The sequence below is a fragment of the Cyanistes caeruleus genome, chromosome 7 (genome assembly GCF_971803275.1).
Source record: "Cyanistes caeruleus chromosome 7, bCyaCae1.hap1.1, whole genome shotgun sequence".
NCBI classification, from domain to species: Eukaryota; Metazoa; Chordata; class Aves; order Passeriformes; family Paridae; genus Cyanistes; species Cyanistes caeruleus.
Genome location: NC_141707.1, coordinates 33,019,302 through 33,043,725, shown reverse-complemented (window position 1 = coordinate 33,043,725; position 24,424 = coordinate 33,019,302). Strand labels below are relative to the sequence as shown.

At 38.5% G+C, this 24,424-nt stretch overlaps 2 long non-coding RNA genes across 23 annotated transcripts in view; one reads left to right on the top strand and one right to left on the bottom strand.

Annotated features, from left to right (window-relative positions):
• Positions 1 to 473: 473 nt before the first annotated feature.
• LOC111932289 (uncharacterized) lies at positions 474 to 6,773 on the bottom strand. Its single transcript, XR_002866053.2, has 2 exons — positions 6,215 to 6,773; positions 474 to 2,694 (listed from the first exon to the last, which is right to left on the bottom strand). It is a non-coding gene; the product is annotated as an uncharacterized LOC111932289 (long non-coding RNA).
• Positions 6,344 to 24,424, top strand: part of LOC111932288 (uncharacterized) — a 198,278-nt gene continuing 180,197 nt past the window's right edge. For 9 of the 22 annotated variants that reach the window (XR_015288887.1, XR_015288877.1, XR_015288879.1 and 6 more), the window contains exons 1-2: positions 6,522 to 6,851; positions 7,061 to 7,233. This is a non-coding gene — a long non-coding RNA (uncharacterized LOC111932288). Of the gene's footprint in view, positions 6,852 to 7,060; positions 7,234 to 9,895; positions 9,993 to 24,424 lie in introns of all 22 variants that reach the window. The other 13 variants (XR_015288875.1, XR_015288874.1, XR_015288889.1 and 10 more) reach the window with 4 other exon arrangements.

The window sequence follows — 24,424 nt, the reverse complement described above, 5'->3', positions numbered from 1 at the left end:
AAAATAAAAGATATGTCATGAAACTGTGTTATCAGTTATCCCTTTCTTGAAATGGGAACTGACAAACATTTCCCCTTTCTCCTTACTGGAATAGTGTACATTAGTAATATGAATTTTTAAATATGTTATATGGCTTTTGGTGATAATATAACAAAACAAATAATTTTTCTTCGTGAAAAAACATGTCTTAATTGCTGAATTTCTGAAACATTAGAAAAAGAAACATATTCGTTTCAGGCAAGCTGAAGTGTTTATTTCATTTTAAAAACCTCAGCTTGTCATTACAAAGCTGCCATATGAAAACTCATTTTGCATTGTGAAAAAAAAATAAAATTATATATACATGAATTCAGCTTATCAGAAAATAATAGACTCAATTTATTGTTCTTAAAAGTTCTATCTTGTTTTTTGTTTTTTGGGGGTTTTTGGGTTTGTTATTGTTGTTGTTTTTGTTTGGGTTTTGTTCATTTTGGTTTTGTTTTGTTTTTTGATTTTTTTTATTTTTTTTTTAAGAAGAACAAGGGTCTGTAAAAGAAGAATTCATTTAAGTTTCTCAATTGGCAGTGATTAACAAAGTCTGTTGTGGGATAGTTTAGATTACTGGTATGCAAAAAGCAGCATATTTCATACTTTCTCCAGGACAAAATGAAATATAGTCTTTTTATAATTTTTTTTTTTAAACCTTTAACCTTTTTCCTGTCCTGGTTAACAAATATTTTTTTCAGGTAAATGCTACATATGTAGCAAATGTAGCAGGTACAAAAGCTTCTGTTTTATTTATGAATGCAGAGTTCTTCAGGCAGAATGTGTATATGTTGTTAGAAGCATATCTCCTCTCAACAAGTTAATAAACAATCTTTTTTAAGGTGTGGGGGAAATTAAGTTGTATAAAGACTAAAGAAAATATAGGATTAAATTTGCGCTAAATTCCTTGCTTTTTAAAATTCTGAGAAATATTGGACAGGTTTTTAAATCCCTATCTTCATAATAACACATATCCCTATTTATTATGCATTTTGCTCTAGGAGTGGGTGTCATTTTGGAAGTGAGGGGTTAGGGAGAGAGAATGGTGGACAGCTGTAAATGTAAACACCCAAAGCCTCACCCAAAAGACTCCGTAACATATTGTTTTAAATTTTAGGTTAAAAAAAGCTTTTAGAAGGTTGTACCAGAATCTCTGTTGCTTTATATCAGTGTGACTTCACTGTAGTCAGTGAAACTACTTTGGCCTATGTCAGCCAAAAGTCTGGGCTACTGTTTTGAATCTGATTTTAAGAGTAAGTGCTTTTCCGCCAAACCTTTAAAAAGTTCAGCTTTGCTTGTTCAAGAAAATGAATGTTTTGAACTCTGACTTACAGTACTAAAAAGCCTTTTCAGAATACAGCCAGATTTTCTGTTCTTGCTATTTTAACTTTCCCTTATTATCTTTAGAGAACATCATTTTTGAGCACGCTAATGCAGCAAACTTTTATACCATCATTAAGGATCATGGTTTATTGGATTTCATCTGACTACTCAAGAAAACATTTGTTTAGTGACACTCTTAAAGACAAGATTGTTCCACAATTGTCAGAAACGCTGTTTGAAAGTTCATGAGTAAAAACCATTGTTTTTAAAAGAACCTGGAAAGGAATGAAAATATAAAAGTTTTACATGAACTTTCTCTGTGGGGCTATGAGAAAGGTATTTGGCTCCTGGGATTTTTTTCAAGATTCTTATGTGATAGTAAAAAATTTTATAATTAAGTTTAAGAAAAACATGCATAAGACAGAGATATAGCTCCAGCAGTGTGGATGCAGGTGTATATCTGTCACTCTTAAGCAATCATTTTCATTGACAGCTCTTAATAGAAACAATTAAATGTACAATATTCTAACATCACAATGACTTTATCTGGATTTTCATGTTGGTAAGCTAATGGAAAACTTCCTATTTTATTCCTTTTCTTTGGATCTTTTTTGTCTTTTTTCTTTTCAATCTGGTTTAAAGAAAATAAAAAGGTGGGGAAACTGCATTTTACACTTTTTTTATACCCATTGCTGAAAATCTGTCACAGCTACCAAGGAAAGCTAAAGAAAACCAGAAACAGAAAGACTATTATTTATAGCTAGCAAGATACAGCATGGCACCATATGGTAGAATTTATCAAATTCTTTCCTTTCTCATGCAGGGCGAATAGGGGCTGCAGACAGTTCCCTCTTGCAGTCCTTGCTGTGCTGGCCACTCATTCATTTACACTCTGGGATGAATCCTGCTTGACTTACAGCTTTTACACCTCTAAACTCACTTCTGAGGGCCAGGCGAGCAGGGCTTGGCCCTTTGTGTTTATTTCTTCTCTGCTAATGCAGTTTTGCTCAAATGCTGTTTGCATTTCAATCAACTGAAACAAGAGGATGGATAAATTAATGCCTGATTTAGCTCTTCCCATCTGATACTGAAATGTTACAGCGCTCTGCCGAGGGTTTAAGTTTGCAGGGTGACACTTACCAGGTGTAAGGTGCTGTAAGGTTAAGAAGCATCAAACCCATAATAACAGTCTGACTTCCTCTTCATTTTGTCTCCCTTTGTGTTACATACTAGGGCAAGGAAGGTCTGCCAATCACTATCATTTCTTTTTCTTGTTCAGTAAAGACTGGGTCGTCACAGCAACAGGCCTGTGACAGGCTGGTATCCATTTAGAGCTCCAGGGGGGTCCTAATAGGATTGAACCAAAAGATCAAGTGAATAGCTTCCTATTTTAGATTTGTAATAACTCTGAACTGCTTGCATATACATGGACCTTACAGTGTTTTGAGGAGACTTTTTACCAGAGAAAAGATCTGTCTGTTTCTAAGAGCTCTGTACTTTCGAAAGGATGCTCCTTAGCCTACTCCATCCTTAGAAAAAGGAAGAGGAAAAAAAAAAAGACAAACTAAATTAAGCCCACTTCTCTTTCTCCTGAACACACGAAATTGGAAGGTGTCATTTCCTTTCATTAATTCATTTTGCCAGATCAAAGTAAATAGTCTGTTTATGGAGAACAAAGAAGCCCCTTTTTGGTATTCTGTTGAAGTCACTATCAGATTCAGAAGTTTACTCATCTTTCTGAAATCTGGCAAGGCTGCATGCTGCTGAGATTATAGCCAAACAGCTCATGCAAAACGGGCAAATAAATTCCATGCAAAACAAATTCTAACAGAGAGAGAATTAGGAGGGGGCATTTTGTTGATTTGGGAGACTCTCAAATGGCCAAGGCTCTCATTCAGCTTGCAGAGGGTTTGGTAAACCCACAATATTCAGTAAGCAGACGAAGAATCACTGGGGAAGGGAGAAACTGTATTTTGTTAATGTTATTTTCACCAATTATGAAATCCACTAGGAAATAGATGTTGCTTCATATGTTTCATTCCCAGACACATTCTTATATCTATTGTTTACTAGGAACAGCGCTTTATGTGGAACTTCTTGTAGTGAAAAATCCCAGGAGTAAACATGTCAAGATCTAGCTCCAGGAATTGTAAAATACATTTTTAAAGAGGAATAAATTTGGGTAGCTAGTTAATTTTCCTAAAGTACATTTTCTGAAGCTTCTGAAGGATCTCTTTCAGAGAGCGTGGGACTGTCATAGGAGCAGCACTTATTCTGCTGTCTCCTCCCAAGGCACATGGAACTAATTCCAACCAGGTTACAGCTGTGTGCTGAAGATCCCTAATACTGCCCAGCCAGGATGCCCAGCCCTGGAGGGGTGTGCTTTGGTATTTCAGCTTTGATAACACTGTCAGCACTTGCCAAGTGATGACTCCTGAAGACTTATCTGGGAGAACCTGTCTTTTGAGTACTCTCCTTGAGCTCCTTTTTTTTTATTATTATTTTTTATTCATTTATTTTTTTTCTACTTTGATGATTATCAATGCCAGCCTCTACAACTAGCCTGAGACCACCTCTGAGTCTCTCTTTCAGCAAGGAGAACTTTTAGTCTTTGTCTTTTCCACCCTGCCTTAGAAAATATTTTGGTTTTAGCCACAGAATGCCTCCATCATCTTAAAACCAGCCCTACCCCTTTCAGGGGGAACTTTCATTGTCAAATAATCTGCAGTTTCTATACTAAAAGTGCAAGATTCACACATATCAAGAAATAATCACAAAGACTATGTCTAGGTAAGAAAATTCTTCTGTTTTCCATATAGGATCTTGGAATATACATACTTCCCTGGCACTTTTATAGTTTTGAAATTTTGAAAAGGATTTTGCATAGATTAGGGACCCAAAGGCACTCAGTTAATTAGAATTAGGGGCATCCCTCTGTGAGAAAGGATTAGGCAGGTAAAAGACTAGGACTGTGATCCGCCACCTTATAGGGACAATGGTGAAACTGCAGTTCAATGGTTCAGACCCTGTGTGTGGGGTTGAGATACATGACAATGAGCACCAAGATGAAGGGAGCTGGGGGAGGGACACATAGCAAAACCCAGGGGCTTCTGGAATGGGATTTGAATGGATTTTCCTAGGGCATGTTTGCCCTAACCTTAAATTTCTCAAACTTCCCTTTTGCATTCAGCCAAATCAAAAGGAAGACATGCTAAACAGATTTTTATAAAGGTCTTTACAAGAGTTTCTGTTGGTTTTTTGCTCAGATTTCCTGGTGAATAAGGTATAACATGATTTGAAAAATTGAGAAAAATGTTGATGTTTTATCTATATTTTCTTATGAATTTTAGGGTCTTTTTGGTGAAACTTTTGGCATTGTTTCTATAATTCAACAAAAAAGAGGATACTTTTTTTTCTTTGCTACAGCTTTCCTTTGGAAACCTGTGTCAATGAAGACTCTCATTCTGGCAAAGGAAACCTTAAAGGATCTTCTTAACAATATGAAAAGAATATAATTGATCAGTAAGGTCCAAAGTATTGAGTAAATTATCTTAGATACTTTGAATGTTGCCTTCCAGTTGTAAAGGAGGCAGAAAGTCTATTTGACAAAGAATGTATAAATCATGTTACAATCCATCCCACACCTTTTTTGTTTATTTTCTTGAAACTCTGCTATAATTTCAAACTTTAAAATCTGAAATTTGCATGCCCAAGAAAAAGGAAAAAGATCAAGCCAAGTCTTTGGTTTTTTCTCCTGTGTCATCTCTCATTCAGCCAGGTCTACCAGCTTGATGGTGTCCCTGGAGATGCAAGTTTGGCTTCCAGATGCCATTTATCCCAGATTAGCTTTCCACCCATGACTGAAGCACTATTCTGTGTTAAAGCAACATTCTCCCCATAAAAATTGCTATTATTTACCCTTTTTTTCTCTTGTTTTGCTCTTTTTAAAATTTAGATCCCATTCGGCTGCAGCAGGTGATGAGGAATGTAAGAGTTGGTGTAAGGACGCTTGAAAAATTACAGTTTTGATATAAAAACTGAGCTCTAAGCTTAATATGTTGGTTTGGAATTATTTCTTTCCCTTAACTTTCAGGCCACAGATAAGAGCTATGAGTTTAATGTGATGAGTTCCTTTGCTTTAAAGGATTTAAAGGTCCATTTCCATGGAGAAGCTACCTGGCAGAGTTGAGGCCAGACCTCACACACAAGTGCAGTGAGAAATTGTCTGCTCAGGGTTCTTCAGTCTTCACCTACAGAAGAAAAAACTACTGGGCTCGAATAGATATTTATAATGTTTGCTTTTTTGTGAGCAAGGCAGTGTTTTGCATATGTGTTTGCAAATGAAGCATTGACTCAGAGTAAAATCTGTGTGTTTAATTCTTCTGTGTCTTGTGGTCATTTCTACTTGCAGAACTAAAATTCAAAAGCAGTTTTCTTTCAGCAGTTTGATGTCTCTGATAAAATGTTTCAAAAAGGACCCTGAACAAACATGGTGTGATAAAGGTGTCTGTTCACTCCTTCTGGCTTTCTCCAAGAGTTGCAGTCCTGACTCCAGTTAGACAAAGACCCTATCTGTGAAGTAAACAAATATTTTATTTAACCCTGCTGTCTGATGTGTGTTCTCTTTTGTCCTGATCTAGACTAAGCTGTCCAGGTCAGGGATGGTCACCTTTGCTATTATTCTGTAACCTGTCTGCAGAAGAGAATTACTTTTTGGTTTATGTTGTACAGCACCTGGCTCCTGGCACGATGCTAGTACAAATAATAATAATGTACAGTACCTGGCACAACAACACCTTGTGCTCTCCATATGTGGCACTGCCATAAATGTGATAGTGCAATACTTCCAGTGAACACTCAGAATTACCTCTTACTGGAACTAAATGGATGTGGGTGCTCTCGATGATAAATCTGCCCGCCCTGGTTCTTGCTTTTCTTTATGCAGCTAGCTGGAGTGAGGGATGGGATTTTTCTTCTGACGAACTACCCACTTTTCAGCTGCAAGCACAAGAAGATCCTTCCCAAGGGCTTGTCTGGCCATGGCATGGCAGAGCTGTGCTGTTGCTCAGGGTGATGGATCTCCTGGGGCTGCCTTGGCCCCAGGTCTGCCTGTGGCGCTTCATGTCGGCCCTGCTTGGGGCAGAGGCTCCACACGCTCCCCCCATGGAAGCTGCACTGTCTGTCCTGGGATGCCTCTTCCTCTGCAAGGTTTGAGCAGGAAAACAAACAGGCTTGGGCAGAACTACAGAGGCAGCTCCAGAGGGAAGCTCTGGGATGAGGGAATCAGTCTGTGAAAGGGATAAATACTGCTCAGATGTCAGCATGAAAGGAAATGAGCACTTAAAACATTAGAAAAAGCAGGAGAAATTAAAATCAGCAGTTGTCCGGCCTGGCGTGCAGGGAGCTCGGCCTGTCCCCACAGCAGTAAAGGGCTGTGGCCCTCAGCCCCTCACAGCCCTGAGCCTGAGGCTCCGGCCTACGTCCAGCCCAGCCAACTCTCCCAAGCACGACATTATTTATATCATTCATGTTTATATTATGCCAGTGTGGCAGAAATGAGTGAGCACATTATTGTGGTGAAACTACTTTCTTCCAATGGAAAAGCCCTGCCAAAGTTTTTGGACTCTCTCTCTCTTCTCTTTTGCTTGCAGGCCCAAAGGGCTTCAGCTCCATTAATGCTGAAATATCTTTCTTCTGCTTTGTCTGACTACAGGCCACAGCAATAAGCCTCAGGACTGCCAGACTTGTGAAGGAGTTACACTTAGGAAAGCTCTAGAGCCTATACAGAGACAGGAAAAGAGCAATGAAGAGGAAGGCTGGACCTTAACACCGTTTTTTTCTCTCAGCTAGTTTTATGGGAATTTATTTACACCAACTTTCACCAGAGTAAGTCAGTCTGTGGCAGGGGATGCTGTGCATTTTACATAACTTCTCTGCACCAATTTCCAACCATATATTCTGTCAGAGTGCCTCAAAAAAAAACACCCATGTAACAATACTCATCCCTAAAAGTGTACATTCAGAGCATTACTGTGGAAAAGCATGTGGCTTGGCTTACTGCACAACAAATTTCCCACATATGCAAGCCCTCTGTCTGAGAGAAAGAAGACAATTGGGGCATAAATCTTTTAAAAGTGTAAAATGATAGCTGTCTTGGCAATGGCAGATCTGATAGAGTGTATTCCACCTGGTGTGGAAAGGCAGCATATGGCCACAGTAATCTGCAGTTCAATCAGAAATTCAAGGATTTAAGTCCTAGCCTGGAAGGATTTCTTGTTGCTGTCTCTCCTCAGCCCCATCTATAGATAATTCTGTTCATGTGGCATGAGGCAAAGGAAAAGGATATTGTTCAGTGGTGGTGCTCTGGGTAAGAGGAGTGCTGGGCTTGGCTGAATTTTACAGCAGTTCCCTTTTAGATCTTCTATGCTGCTGGGAAACCTAAACAGTGTTTCCCAATGACAATCCACATCCCAGATCTAAAATATCTCCAAATGAGTACACCAAAGCTTTTCTATCTAGCACCCACAACACTTATAACACCTTTAATTACTGATTAATTGCTCAAAGTTGTAATTTTCTCTATTGCTAAGTCAAAGAATATATATAAGAGTTCAGCACAGAGAATATCTGTAAATGCCTATTCAAGCCTTATTCCTCCTGGAAGATCTGAGAAGGGTTCTGTTTTTTTCATGTAGTTATAAACTTCTTCTATTTTGTCTTTGTGTAATTTTTTTTCTGATTAGACAATGTATACAGAAGAATCCACAAGTCAGTTTGTGACTGGAGTGTTTGTATAGGCAATCTGGGAATTTCTCTTCTCATAACCATATTGAAAGGGTCTACCCAAACTTCCATGTAAACCAGACATAGGCTGTGATTAAGTTCTGCTGAGCAAGATTGAATGTTCCTGCTGGGAAACTGAAATGGCAATTTTAATGGAGTAAGGAAAATCTCTCTGAAATCAATACAGGAAAGAGAGGCTGACAGTTTTGTTATTCATTATCTTCTAGTTAAAAAGCTGTTTAAGAGTATTCCAGATACTTCCTAAAATTTGGGGGAGCTATAGATAAAGTTTATGCTTTATGTTTATGTTTAGTCAACCTAAAGATAGTTTTATGCTAATATTTCTCAGAAGAGAGGTGACCTTCAGCAAAGAGCTGCATGTGTGCACACTTTAATCCAGGCCCCAGGGGCAGATACTTTACAGCTCAAAGCTTGACCTCCCCTGTGCCTCTTTGTGCTTTCTCCTGGCACTGATGTAAAGCTTAATTCTTTTATTTTATAGGGATCCTAAATGGACTGTAGGAATATGTTCACTGCTCTTAGTTCTGGGTTTCATGCAGGTCCCATTGCTGCAGGAGTCTGTGCTGAGCAAGTTCTCTGTGCCTTTACTGAAGCAGAACCAGGCCACCTCCAGCACATCTGTGACCTGGAGATGCTTGAAGGCATCGCTCTCTCTTGCAAGCAAGAGAAGAAATAATCTATTACCAAAAGAAATGGAGGCACTCCAGGGCAAACTTCCTGCTGCTGAAGTGAGACGTAGGAGAAGCTGCCTTTCTCCCATATTTCTCTTCACCCAGTGACAGGGTTTATAAATCCCTGAGCCTGGGGCCTCTGTGCAGCTGGAACAAGGAGGGTCACTAATTTTCTCCCCTCTCTGTTTGGGTGCAGAGTCCCTGTGCCCATCTGGACGTGTCCATTTCTTTACATTTTGTAACATCTTTGAGCACCTTAAAGGATTTTATTGTATTTTGTAGCACCTTAGAGGGACCTGCAGTAGTTTTGTGTGAGAAGTACTCCAATAAGAAAAGAATCTTATGTGGATAGACAAATCCATACACCTTCCCTAAATTAAAAATACATTAAATAAATAAAAAACCCAGCCAAAAAACCCCAAAACTCCAAACTAGCATGAATTTTTGGCTGTAGTTTAAAGACAGCTGGAGTCACTCTATGAAATCAGCTTCTGCATTTTTAAAAAGTACTAGGCCAAAGACAATCTTCTGTCACTACTACTTAATCTTACCCCTCCAAAGGTCATTCAGTGGTACCACTAGGTTTTCGGCATGCCATTAAAAATGGAGAAAAAATGTTCTTATATGGTGATAGCATAATGAAACACAACCTTCCACTGGCCAGTGGGACTCTCGAAGCAGAGATATGTGGGGGTTTTATAGTGTTTGTGAAGGATACTTTATGTTCTGTAACATATGGTATTGTTGTTACTCTTTTGATTTGTAGTTTTGGGCAGACACATTCTCATAACCTCTGTACGCCTTCGGCTTTGGAGGTCCTAAAGCTGCTATTGTTCAGTCAGTTTCCAAGCTCAAGAAGAATGTTTTCTTCATAAAGAACATGTTAAATATTACCAGAATTTCAGCATCAGTTTTATATTTCAGGCATATGATTTGGCATGTTCTACAGATGACGGGACATAGCTTTTAAGTTATGATTTAATTTAGTTTTTTTAAATTAAAAAAGCAGCTGTTTCTCTACATATGAAATATGAGTCTTCTGTAACTTCACTTACATAAGCGTTGTTTTCAAGGTATAACATATTGGATAACCTAAGAACAGAATAAGGGCTGGATTCAGTCTAAGATCTGTCTAGCTGCTTCCTACCACTGAGTGAGTGCAAGGCTCGGGTAAGCTTGACAAATCATTGTCAGTCACTTGGATAAAGTTTATTTCTCTCTCTTCACAGTTATCATTCTTCTGCCAGACATACCTGCCTTCTTAGATGAGTAGAGTCTGCACATTGGTAATTAGATTTATGGGTGTTTTGGTGGTAGAATGAGTTTCAGTATTGGGTAAACTGAAGGATTGCAAAGGGAAAGGCAGATCCTTTGGATTATATTCCAAATACCACCTATGCTGGGTGAAATGCTCCTAATGCAAAGAAAGAGTGCAAGATCATTTCTATGGTCTATTTTAAGAATGTAAGAAGTTAATGTGAGGTGTTTTGAAGAATGTAAGATTCCCCTCATGTTTATGAGCTGCTGATAGTTTGGTAAACCACACACATCATGGATTGCAAAATTATATATGGACACCTTTACTCGTGCCTTGATTTTTTCAAATGGCATAAAGTTTTTCTGACTTTGCACAGTGTTTGACATTAGATTTTTTTTCCCTAATATTTGTTGTGTTTTTGTTTGCCCATTTTTTATTTGTACTTTCATGAATTTCTAAAAAACAGTGAGTAAATTTGCTGTATAAAATTCTAAGAAGAATGCAGACAGGATATCCATATGTGTGCTAATAGCTGTGTTGCAGGCAGTGCAGTGCCTTTGTGGCATGAGAAGTCTCTCTTCTAGGAGTGTGAGAAAAAGAAATTTCTTAGGATTGAGTTTTTCCACACTAGACTAAATGGCTGTAACTCTGATAATAAACAGCCACTAGAAATTGTTCCTCTCATTCAGTGTCTCTTTTGCTTACTGCTATTAGCCAGGAGAAGTTGTGTTGCAGTGAGGAACCAGTGCTTCAGGATTTCTGAACAGGAAGGGAAAGAGGTCCATTTTTCATGCACCTATCTGCTCTCAGGCTTTCACTCATGTCTCTTCTTGGGGCATCCTATGAGGCAGTGATAAAATGAATGTCCCTGACATTTCCTGCACCTCATTCCAGATATTGCACATCATTTATATGCAGTCTAACAATGCAATAATTTTTCTAACATATTGTGGGTAGCTGAAATATGTGGTACTACTTGTATGAGGACAAAACTTTAGTTTAAACCTCAATGCTGTGTTATTGGGGTTTTTAAAATCAGATTCAATGTGCACCTTAGATGAGATCTTCACACACTTTTCCAGGCTCAGATAGATCATGGCTGTAATTGCTGTGCCAGTGTTAATTGTGATGGCTGCTCATCCTTGGTTTCATAGTTCAGTACCAAGGGGAGGTCTGGGGTAATAATGAGATGGGTAAAAGGCTTTTTCCCATCCCCACCTCCTATTAAATCACCAAATCAAAATAGTTGATTGAGAGGATCATGGTTCACAATTACTTCCAGCAGTCTTTTTAAAATTCTTTCTTTCCTGGAAATACTTTAAATGATTTTTTGAACTCAACAGCTTTAATATAAACAACTTCATTATTTTGATTTTATTAAAATGTCATTAAAATATTTCTTTACTAAAGTAGTTAATCCCATGAGATAAAGCAATAATATGACATCAGCAGATCAAAAATTTTGTTTATCAAATATTGGAGTAAAATATTTAACCATTATTTGTCTATTCCACCTTTTTGTTTTCATATTATTTGCTGAATTTGACCTGAATTCTAAAATATTTCTATATATGGTTACAACAAGATATTTCCTGATGAATATATTAGTTTTTGAAAAATTTTACCCCACTCTGTTGGAAATTCCTCATGTGACTACAAAGCAGTGGTAAAAAGTAGGTTTTGGATAAAGAGTGAGCACAAAGGGAATCTCCACCAAGAAATTCAGCTAAGAAAAGTGGAGTTGTTAATACAAAGGCTTTCACTGGGAAAAGTTCAGGACAGAATGAAAGCAATAAATCAGTGATTTAAATCAGGGCTAGAAGTCCATAAATTCCTTTTTCAGCAGTAGGTTAAACTGTCAGGTTTAACAAAAGCTCCCAGCTCTTGCTGGTCCTGATTCTGCACGTGCTATTGCTACCAGGTGTCCTGCTCCCTGCTGGGACCTGCCCCCCCAGGAAACAGAACTGCCTGGGACCTTGCCAAGGTGGGGCTGTGCCTCAGACATGGCATTTGTCTGGATGCTTCCAGTGCTGCTCTGCAAGACTTTGATATTAAATACCAAGCCTGACAGATTTTCCATGATCATATGTGAAAGGCTTAGTGTAAGGAGAGTCTCACTCTGGATCTATCATTCTGATTTCTTTTCCTGAATGGTCTGAATAAAAAGTCACATAATTATTAATATATGAAGATCTCAATAGAAATTACACATTTATGTATTTTTTCATTTATATATTTTTTATATATTATAAATTGAATATATACTTATTTCTCACTGTTTTTTCTGGTTTTTTATTTGAAAGCAGACCACTAAGATGTACAGCTGTAAACCACATTTTTTCATGTCAAGTAAATTACTTGAATTGTTCTATTCCTTCAAATAATCTTTCAGTATAAGTTTTATCACACCAGCTGCTGCTGTGTTGTCCTTGTCACAAGTGTCTCAATGTATCCTACACAAATCACTATTTTCAGGTTTTATAGTCCACTCATCAAATTAACTTTGGATCATAATGTTTCTTGGGACACCACCAGCTCTGTGGAGAGCTGACAAATCAACTGCTCATCAAAGAAGGGCAAGAGAGATGTTAAGAATTTTAGGGTGCTTGTGAACTGCATCAGAGTGTATTTATGCAAGGCTTACAAGGACCAAAAATGGGCTATTGCTAGAAATCAGAGGAGGTCAGAGTGTACTAATATAGTTCATGAGTCCATTTTTGTGGACAGCATCTGCAGCATCTCGCTGGCAGATGTTTTTCCTGATGGGACTTGCACCCTGTGATTAAAACAAGTCCCTTTCTAAGATGTTACCTGCCATTCCTCCTGATTGCTGCAATTGTTTGAGTGTGGTGAGTGTATTGAAACTCTGCCATTGAGGATAAGCAAGAACTAGAACTGAAATAACATTAGCAGCAGAACTGGGAACCTTGAAAAGGTAAGTTAATTTTAGGTGTTGCAAATGCCTTCTGTGGGGCATCTGCTCAGCAGAAATTTCCTCTGCAGTTCTCAAAGTCTGGCTTGGGTTAATAAATCTCTGCCTTTCTTTGGCTGCAGACATTTGGCATTTTACAGCTGCAGAAGGTGGAGAAAGAGAAAGCAACAACTTGTATGGAAAGATAATTCTTGGGAAGCACCAATGGAGTACACAGACTTCTTAATTCTTTATACTCTCTTATAAGTAGTAGAGTGTGTTGTTTTATTATAAAACAAAGGCTCAGAGTGCAGAAACAGTGAGAATTGAGAAGGCTGAGTGGACAAAAAGGAAACAGATTTCTTTGCAGAGGAGACTGGGGAGATGTAAGGAAATCTGTATGTGTGTACATGATTTGTGGCTGTCACTGAAGCTACAAAGTGGCCTAAATCAGATTCTAGAAACTGTGATTTATTCTATAACACTGATAAATGAACTCAAATAATATTGATTCAAGATATTTTCTTATTTTAATGGGCTTTGTGTACCTCCAGTTTGAAATACTCAACAAAGTTATAAAAATGTCCTATCAAGTTTATGTACTTCTAAATTGTGATTAATTTGATTTGCAAAAGACAAAGTCTGAAAAGAATGAGAACATTCATAACCCAGTGATTTAGTGCAAAACATAAAATTACTGGCAAAATAATACAGTTATGTGTTTAAAAAGTGTAAGGAGTAAGTTCCAATGATGCCATAAATTCCAGGAAAATATTTTAGGAACTACAACATAGAAATTTATTGAGGCTTGGCTGGAATAATGATTTCTCCTTGGCCAACAAAACACTTTATAGCTTTAAATCTATGGATCAGTATCAAAACTGATTTTATCAGAGGGGCTTCTTTTAGATTTATATTTAATTTCCTAAATTTAAAATATTAAAATAGCAGGTAAATTTGCCCTCCATGTCCATTTTTCCTTGTGCACTACAGAGATGCTACTCTTCTTAGCAGGGTAAAGGCAAGAGTGTGGAAGATGTGACCAGTTTTATTGTCCTCTGTGTAACCCTGCAAGATTTTTTTCCTTCTATAATGGCTTGTGGTGTTTTTGTGGTCAGGCAGAGCTGTGATGCCTGAGATCTATTAATATGACCAAGTTTTGGCTCTGTTGAACCTTTAATTCAGGTGAGCCATGGTCCAAGATAGGGATGTTCAGAGGCAGAGTGTTGCACTGCTCAGATCTTCCTGCTGATCATTTCTGCAATGCTCTGGGTGGGTGGAGGTGTAAGTGACTGTCAGTTTAATAAAACAATGTTCCTGCCCAAAGGATTTTACTGTCCAAAGTTCAGTTGCATATTATGACCCAGATTCAAGGACTTTTGAAATCAATTAAAACTTTTCCATTCATGTCCCAGTTGCTGAATAACGTTTGAGCTATGGATTGCAGAGCCATGACTGAGAGCATGCCAGGGGGAGCCAGAGGGGGCACTGTCCATTCACCCTCCAAGATGATCCTTGAAAACACCCTGACACCTGTCACCCTTTCAGGTGTTTCCAGAGACCCTGTGGCTAAGCCCTTTCTGGTTGAAGCTTGATCTGCATGAATTTGTGAAGCCCTTCAGGGCAGAGAGAGGATATTTTTTGTCTGCTGTGTGTCTGCTGAACCCTGCTTTTCTCTGCCTTGTTTGTGGTGACATGGAATGATACAGTATGCATCATCTTAGGTGTCTTGCAGCTCATGACAGCTGCAGGGCACTGTCCATTGCTCCTTCCCAAAGAAATAATGGTAAAAGAGGTGGGGATGGCAAACTGGCATTGGAGTGCAGCAGAAGTACATCAACAGCAGCATTAAACTGTGGGACCTCTCTGAGGGTTTCAGTCCCACTGGAGCAGCTTAGGACTCAGGGCAAACATGAGCATCTGTTAAAGGACAGGAACAAACGTTTGAGTCTTGCTGCTCCAGGAATAATGCTGATAAAATTATATATGCATATCCAGCTGCTTCAAAACACAGTGTGCCTTCACCACACTTCTCTGGCACAAGGCTCACTTGAAGCTTGTGTTTACAGCTAATGCAAAGGTCTGTGCAGGCAGTGCGGCTGCAGTGCAGTAAACAGCCCACAGAGGTGCAAAATCCCTGTCTGAGCTGGCTGCCTTGTCGTTTAACAGCTTAGTTTTAGGGTAATTCAGATCAGAAGCTAGGCTTAAGAATCAGATTTACCGCATTTGGTACTGGAAATGTTGATCTGGGACCTGCTTTTATCTATCCAATGTTTCGAGTCTTCAATATGGGTTACTCATATTTGCCCAGGAACTGAAGTGGTTTCATTGTGGCTATGTGAGAGAGGAAAAATAAATCAAAGGGCCTAATTCTGAAGGAAGCATCCTATTCTCTTGTGAGAAACCTTCTCTCTCTTCTGAGAAGCCCTTGCTTTCATGTAGAAAATCATCTCAGAGTTCTGGCAAACTAAGGGAGGTTTTTCTGGGTTATTTGCTGGGGAAAAGGCCAATAATGCAATTTAAAACTGCACGGAGTCCAAATCTTATTTTTATCTAAATCTCCCCAAAGTGTTGTTTTTTGTATTCATGTCACTTAATAATTCAGTCCTGATCTTCCAGTCTGTCTTTATTTTCTGTCCCATTTTGGGGTTTCAAATACTCTCCCTTTTCCTCAAACATCCTGTCACATACCAGAGGTGTAACCATATCCACCATCTTAACTCCAGGTGGCTGGAAGCTGATTCTGCATAAATTAGAGAGAAAAACTCCATTATTCTCTTCTTTCTGAGAAAATTGCCCCAAATTAGACTTATAGACCATAAGCCTTGCCAGAATAAAGCCTGCATCTACCTCTTCTTTAACAGTTCCCCGTATTTGCACTAACAAAAATGATTTTCAGCCATCATTGGCTCTTATTCCTTTACCTTCCTCTGTAATTTTCAAAGCCCAGACTTTGGTATAACCTGTAAGATGCAAGAGAACTAAATAACCCCACACTCATGAACAACCTGATTAAAAATGCAGTGCAGTGGATTTCAATTACAGAAATAGAATCAAAGGAAAGGTCAGACTCCCATCACCACACAAAACTTAACTTTGCGTCACATAGCACAAACATATAAAGAAAGTGTTTCTTCTTAAATATAGCTTTTGTTAATGAATACCTGAAGATGACTGGAACTCTTTCAAGAGAAGCACCTGCTCCAGCAGCTGGATACTCCTAGGCTGGTGGGGATGCAGGCTATACTGACATGTTGGCCTGTTGAAGACTTAGCCTTATAATTATAATTATATTTGATTGTATTACATATGATTATATGAATCAGTGATTGATTAACCTCAGTGGAATTTTTAAGTTCTGTCCCTTTACTTGTGCATTTCCAGTTTCTTTCAAAATGAATGCTTAGGAACAACCCCAAACTTACAGAAATTTGTGCTGTAACATTTCTGTAAAGCCTTTACACTTTATGGACAGAAGCAGGACATTTCCTAGATTCAGCTGATAGGAGCTGACATATATTTTGTGCTTGCAACTGATTTTGTCTCCACACAGAAATATATGTAGTGAGATAAAATCTCATCAATCATTGCAACTGTTGGTCTTGTGAGAATTCCTCCATTCTGGTACTGAAACTTCTAAGAGTCATTAGTTCGACATTTGGAGCTCTGAATCCTGATAAAATCTCAAACCATCTTCAGTGTCAGACTTTTAGTCTGAAAGTGGTGCACTCCAAGCTCACAAAAAGCAGCTATAAAAAACAGGTGACCCCATACAAGTCTTTTCAGTTTCCAGACAGAAAAACTACCTTCTTTCTATTCATACTCATATATTATTTCTGTAGCACTGAAGAGACTTGTTTGCCAGGAAAAGTAGTACTGAATTATTTCTAATGTGCTTTTTTCTGGGATACAGCAACTGAGCAAAGTGAAAGGGGTCACTGTGTCCAGGGCTCAATACCTTTTGGAAAAAGCAGCATGATTGTCCAGCTGATCCATGGGTTAATTTGAGAAAACTATAGCAACCATCATCATTGTAGAATATTGCTGTCATTAATACACCAGCAAATATATTTGCCCTCAAAAATTCTCCTCTCTCTCATAAGTGCTTATTCTTTGCTATGAAATCAGCACTTCTAGGTGAACCCAGCACAACTTTAACACCAAGTGACAACTTTCTGGGTTTCTATTTTTCTACGTTGCAAGTCCAGATAGTTTTGATTTAAAGAGAGCATCCATCATTAGCCAAAAAGAAAAGGCTTGTAGAAGTATTGTCTTCATGTGTTATTATTTTTACAAAATGCATTACAAGTTTGATATCTACTGTCAAGGATGAGATAAACAAAAGATGAGTGCAATATGCTCTTGCCCTGGGTGAGCTTGCTGCAATACTTGTCAATTTTAAGACTTTTTCATGGCTCCTAAACTCCTTTCTGAAATGTTAAAGGTCTCACTAATCTTATCAGGTCATTGATTACCACCTGCTGAGCACAACAAAGAGCCAAAGAATGTGCATTACCTTCAATACACATCAGTGGTTTTACTCTCTATTTCACTCTAAAATTACCCTGCTGCTTTAAAAGGTGTGAATATTAAAATTACCTTATCCAAAATGTGTGTTGTGTGCAGGGGGTAACCAGCATCTATTTTAACATGGTGCCAGGTGATAGAGCACACTGTGGTATAATTGCAGCTATGGGATCCTGAGTGCCAGGGATCCAACACTTACCCTGTTGATGACAATGGCCAGCACAAGGAAAGTTTCCATGGAGCCTCATCCCTTTCCTTTAGTGATCAGTCTCCTGAAACAAAGCTGTAAAGACTGTATTTGTTGCTGGGAAAGATGTGGAAAAAACTTTCCTCTGCAGTGGAGTAGGAGCACAGAAGATTTCCTCATTAATATAGTATATTTTATAATAATATGTATATTATAAATATAATATATCATATAGATGTTATTATAATAAATGAGGTGTGAATTAGGAAAAGATGTTGGTTTTCAATGCTGAAAATTGAACCATATGAGATGCTCCAGAAGCTCCAAGTATAAATCTTCCTTATACAGACATCAAAGCAGCAGGAAGATGCCCCAAGGGTTTTGTGGAGCTGAGTTTTGACTAAAGATGGGTACAACTAATATGGTTCAAAGCTGGCATTCAGTGGATAAACTCTCAGTTTGTAAATTTATTTCTATTTACTGGACTGCCAAAGTTTGGCAGGAGAAGCCAAGAAAATATATATTATGATGCTTTTAGAATTTCCTGTTCTGGTTCAGCTTGGAAATGCTCCAAGATCAGCTTTCAATGATATTTTGGCACTACTTTTTCATATCTCAGTTATATGTATTTTGACATTCCTTGTTCACTCATTGAAGCCTGAACTAAAACTACTGTAGAGGAGGTGTCAGCGTGAGGCTGCCTGAGCTGGACACTGAGGTTAGAAAAAGCCTTGAGGAGTGGGAGATAGAAAAATGTACTGCTTTAATCAGAGTGACATCAGCTGAGGCAATGGGACTGGGATAGTTTCACAGCAACAGCGAAGTCTGGGAGGAAACCATGGCATAAGATTTTGGTTTTGTATCCAAAATTCTGATGGAGATTTAACCGCAGGGCATTCAGTTAGAGACTGAGCACCTCTGAGCAATCTACTCTGCAGCTCCTCCCATCTGGAACAACCTTCCGATGTGTCTCTGATTACCCATTTCCTTTGAATCTTTGAAAACGTTCTCTTCCCCTCATCCTGTACCCCTGGAGTTCTCTGCTGCTCTCCCTATAGTTAGCGTTAATTGCTGTCTAAAATGCCCATTATGCAACAGAGTTTTGGTACATTTTGGCTTGCTTTTACACCTTGGCCGGGCCTGTGTGAGCGGTAAAACGTTGGGGGGTTCACAGTCTGTATCATGCAATTCAGATTAGATGCTGGGGCAAATCCACAGAAGCTAAAGTATTGCCGTAAAGCACGTTTCAGGAGTGGTGTCTTGGCGCCGAGGATTCGAGCCCTGTGGCTTGTTAGTAGAGTAATGTTAAGCCAAACCCTCAGTGCAACAGATAAATATCAGCCTGTGTAGGTTCTTTCTACTTTTCCCATGTAGGCATTCCTCAATGTCCAAGAACCCTCTCCAGACCTTCCCCTGCTAAGAAGGAATCAGAAGACAGGGCTGGCTCTGTGCTATATTTCAGCATGCATGCCTACAAGCATGCACCTCCTCTCCCTGCTCCCTACAGTGTGCATCACTGCTAATTGGCAGATTGGATTGAAGAGAATTATTCCAGATGCTGCTAGTTAATGTCACAAGTGACACTTCTCTTGTGTCAGTGAAGTTTTTGTGAAGCAAACTTCTTCCACAATATGTGCTGAGCTGGTGGAAACACGTTGAAATTTGTTTTTTGGGGTGACATTAGTGGCAGAGGCAGGTGGTTTGTGTCTGGAGAATCTATCCATGCTCTAGGAGCACTCAGAAAATGCAAGTCTTTCTACAGATATGCCTGGCCCACTGACTAATACTGCTGGCTGCGACAGGACACCATGAATCTTAGTGTTTTGAAGCCACATTTCTATTTGAGAGTCCTTAGAATTTCATTTTTGAATTCAACCAGGAAATCCATACATTGATCTTACTTTTGGCACTGAGCTATTTGCTTGGCCAAAGTAGGAGTGGCAAAAGGACAGTGAAAGAATCTGTTAATATAAGCAGTATTTTATCTATTTAAATTTAATAAAGGATGTTGAACAAAACATCTTACTGCAAAGTGTTTCTTCCGTAACAGATTAGAAAAATATAGGTTTTAATGATGTTAACCAAGCATGGTTCTAAGGACTTGTTCTATTGCTCACTGAAGACACTAGAAAGACTCACTGACTTTACTAAGATCAGTCCCAGAATGATGAAGGAAGTGTTTTATGAGCATTGATTCTTCTACTTTAAGAACTTCCTTCTACTTTAAGAACTTCCTTCTACTTTAAGAACTTTCCCTCAGTAAGAATTTCTGTTGAAGGCAGAGTTAGTGGGCCATTTTCTTCATTCTATAGCTTTAAGAAAGATAACTTAAAGAAAAGACTAGTTTGGGAATACTGGTGGAGTTACCTGAAATTCTAACATCTCAATGAAGAGCTTCATTCTCTATTATCTCCTGTTCCTCATCTACAAATACACCTAATATAACCCAAAACCTACAGATATTTATTGTTTAAATAAATTGATTTGTGATTAAAAAAAGTTTACTGATTTCAACACTGTTTTAAAAATTATGCCTTGAGTTAGATTTTTATGAGTTGGGTTTTTAAATCGTGTTTTCCTGTCCTTTTTTATTTCTTCCAATGAAATGACAAACAGTGACATAAGAACAAAATAACAGTCCAATCTTTGTGTTTTGTAATGAATAATAAAGTATTTTAACCTCTTTAGGGATTTAACACCACGTTAATCCTTTAATCCCCAGAAAAACCAATTTTGTTGACATGAAAAGGGGATATTTAACTTCAGCCAATTAATTTTCTTCCTCAGAGATACCATGATTATGAAGATTAGATTGAATAGATTCATTAGAATAACCTTATTTTGTATAAAGTAGTAATTTTGCCAATAAATAATTTTATCAGAAAATTTTACATTGTAATTACACTTATTTTTCCTCAATATAAGAAAAGCCAATACTTTGAAACTCAAAAAATTCTGCCACTTTTTTAATACTCAGGAATTAGATCTTCTTTTTAACTATATTTGAGTAGATATGGAAGACAGCAGAATACTCACTACTTTGCCTATCTTTGCTCTATGACTTCCAAATTTTGGTCATCTTCAAAGTTTTACCTAAGCAGCAAATCATTAAAGTAACTATTTTCCAAATGCATTGCATGTGTAAATTGAGACAGATTTTTCACTTTCCACTTAAGCATTTGTAGAAGATCAGATTTTCAAACATGTTTTGTGGCACTTCAAAAGGATAAGGCTTTTTTGTGAAAAATCCTGACTTTTAGTTTGCTGTCTCTGGAATGAAAAAAATATGCGTATTTATGGTTAAGACATCAAAGTGAGATTTGGAAAATCCAGATTAAATTCCCCACTCAGCCATAGACTTGACATGCAGTTTTGGTCAGGTCACTTGACCATACGTCTTCCACTGAAAGTGGGTAGATAATGCATCCTTTCTTCCAGCCCTTTTTTAGTTGCCTCTTCAAACTGGAAATAGTTTGGGGTACAGGCTGAGACCACATTTCAATGATATAATAAATTTGCTTTCTAGTACTGGATCAAATATTTTGTGACTGAATGATGCGAAACACCAAAGCCTGGATAGACTTTCTGTGTTAGGCCAAAGCTGTCACTTCTGATGACTTTGTACCAGTGATCTTTATGCTGGATGAGATATCACTGGATGTAGCACTCAGAGTGTGGTTTGCGTAGCAGTTTAAGCCAAAGAAAGCCTGGGGTCCTGCTGTGTGTTCCCTCTGCTTCTCTGTGTTAGCTTTAACAGGGCACAGCTGTGCAGTTGGCTGCATCAGTGAGCTGATCCAGCAAAAGAAACAAAAGGAATCACACACACACACACACACAGATGCATGCACACACCCTGCCCCCAAAATGATCATTTTGCTCACAGCCAAATGCATGCTCATTGAAGCTGTCATAAGGAAGAAGATGGGACTGCAAGACTTGGGGAAGGAAGGTGGGACCACACTGCAGGTGCACAGATCTTCACCAGGCTGGTGAAGGGCTTTGCAAAGTGCAGTTTGTGGCCAGTATGAATGTGCTGGAAAAATCTCCTGAGAGGCACAGCTGTGCTGGCCAAACAGTGATGCAGCAGGTGGTACCAAAGTAGCTACAGTGAAAGAGCTCCCTTAGTGTGTGCTTGGTCTTCTTCTACCTGAATGCTGGCACTGGCATTGCAGGAGTGGTGTTGAAAATGCTCTTCTGCATCTAAGTGCCCCAGGCACTCACTCGTGCTGTGGTGTTGCTAACCAGCTATTCCATATCTCATTCTGAGAATTGATGGGCATTTTAAGTGCCACTGTGCTTGCCTGGGAGCTTTAGGGATGAAGCACTTACATCTCAAACAAAAAATTATTAGACTGAGATTTTTTTATGGATTCCACACTTGATATGAATTTAATACACACTGCTCTTTCCTTTGGAGTTGTTATTTTGTTTTCATTATACAGGCAGATGAAACTGGACAGAGCATGAATTATTGCAATCCATTGGTGGATATTTTGCTGCCTATAGTATTGATTTTGAAGTTCTGGTGCTGCAATGTTGCAGTATTTCTTAGTGCTATCTATGGCACTCTTACTCATTAAAGCAAGGAGTTGCACAGAGTACGCTTTGTGTAGGCTGAAAAACTTGCCCTGACACAATACAACATAATGGTTTCCAAGGAGTCATTACCTTCTGTCATGTCAATAATTGGCAGATTAAATCTCCTTAAATAGACACTAACAGCACTGAGTGTAACAGCTCCAAAGGAGCCATTACTGCTTGTGCTGTCAATAAACCATCAATTAAGGATCTCTGATAGGATGCATTGGCAAAAAGGGTTATAATGGCTCTGAAGGAGCCACTTGCAGCCAGTTGTTTGCTTTCTGTTGCTTAGGGTTTATTATTACACCCTTCTATTCATATCTTTTATCTTCCCTTTCCTTAATCCTTTCCTGAAAGTCTGGACAAGTGCTGTTATCTTCATGACACAGGAATGTATTTTAATGTTACATTTAGATTCAGAATAATTCAACAATATTGAACCAATTTTTCTCCTCCTTTGTCCCAACAGCAGTGTGCACACGTGCTCCCACATGACAAAAACAAATGCTGTTCAAAAAATTGAAGGTTATGCACATGCAGATGTCATTTGAATTAAGACTTCACTGAATCCAAAATGCATCTTTAACTTGGCTCTTCTATAGAAGTCCTCAGTGACAATAGAAAATGATTATCCAAGCCAAAACCATAAGAAAAAAACTCACATGGTTGATATTTATTAGAAAGTCAGATCTGGTGAGAATATTATTTTCATCCCCCTAAGATTCAAAACCATGACATTTAGGGAACAAGAGTTTCAGAGGATTGTGACTCAGTCAGGCTGAGGGGTATTTCAGGCTGTAGTTTGAACCCAGTACTGCTACTCAGAAGCTCATTTCTCAGAGCACAGTAGCACATGCCAAGCACTGAGTTCAGTGAGTCCTAACAATATTCCAACAAATCTTCCCTGAGCTGTATCCTCGGCAAGGTTTCATTCTAAATGAGCAAAGGAACGAGCACCCAATCCTCCACACTTTTCCTGCAGAGTTCAGTGCTTGCCTTGGCTGACCAATGTCTGTGCAATGTCTTTAGGAGGCTTTTAGAGTGCCCAGCTGTCAACAGCTGGAGGAAAAAGTAAAGTATCTATTGTCTGAACCCTCCTGCCGACCTTGGGTAGGGTCAGTGTGATTTTACATGACAGAATTGCGGACAAAGGTAGAGGAGGAGATAATTTATTTTGTTTATTCTGAGTTCCACTCAGAAGCTATATTGAAAAAAGGATTTTTAATAATAAAAAGTCAGGGTTTGTTCTGCTTATATGGTATTAATAGGGCTGTCTGCACTTCAACATCTTTAATCACATGAGCAGACACTGTGCAGTGGAATACCATTCTCACTAATTCACATTATTCAATTAGCAGAGCAATAAGTGCTCCTGTCATCAAGATTTTGGGGGTTTGTTGCACAGAGTGTAAAAATCATTATTTCATGCTAAACATGCATATTCATTTTCAGATGCAAAGCAAATTAGATTTAACATCCTTAAGAAATACATACATGCAGTAAGAGTGTGTTGCAGTGATATGCAGCTTCACACATCTGAATAGTGATGTGTCCTTAAAATATTTCAGGACTATTTATGAAAATAGGAATATTTAGGCATAATAATATATATAATAATATAATAATATATAGAAATATTATGAGGAATTTTTCACCATCCTTCACCAAAACCTTGGTTTATTCATTGTTCCAATGAATAAAGGTGTTAGTACAGTGCAATTAGTGAAGCTCTTCTCTGTGCAGAACCTCATCCCATTTTTTTTTCCAATGCTTGAAGGCAAATGACAGAGGCAATGGGGGAAAAAGTAGAAAAAGCCACATCTTGTGGTCAAGTAAGCTGGATTCCATCTCTGTTGCCTTATAAAACTGAGCAGATCCTCAGACTTGCTACAGCTGGGTCTTTTGGATGAGTTTCTGATGTTGTGGGTGCCCAGTGCAGTTCATCTGTGGCCAAATTTAGAGGGATACTGAGTTCTTACAGCTGTAGCAGGAGTCAGCTTGAGCTGTGATTTGAATGTAGGAAATGCTGAGACAACGCTGGATCCTCAATGAGAAGACTCAAGAACAAAAACCCCAAATAAACTGATTCAAAATGCCTGGGATTGGTGCTGGCTGCTCTGTGCCTTGGTCCTGCAGCT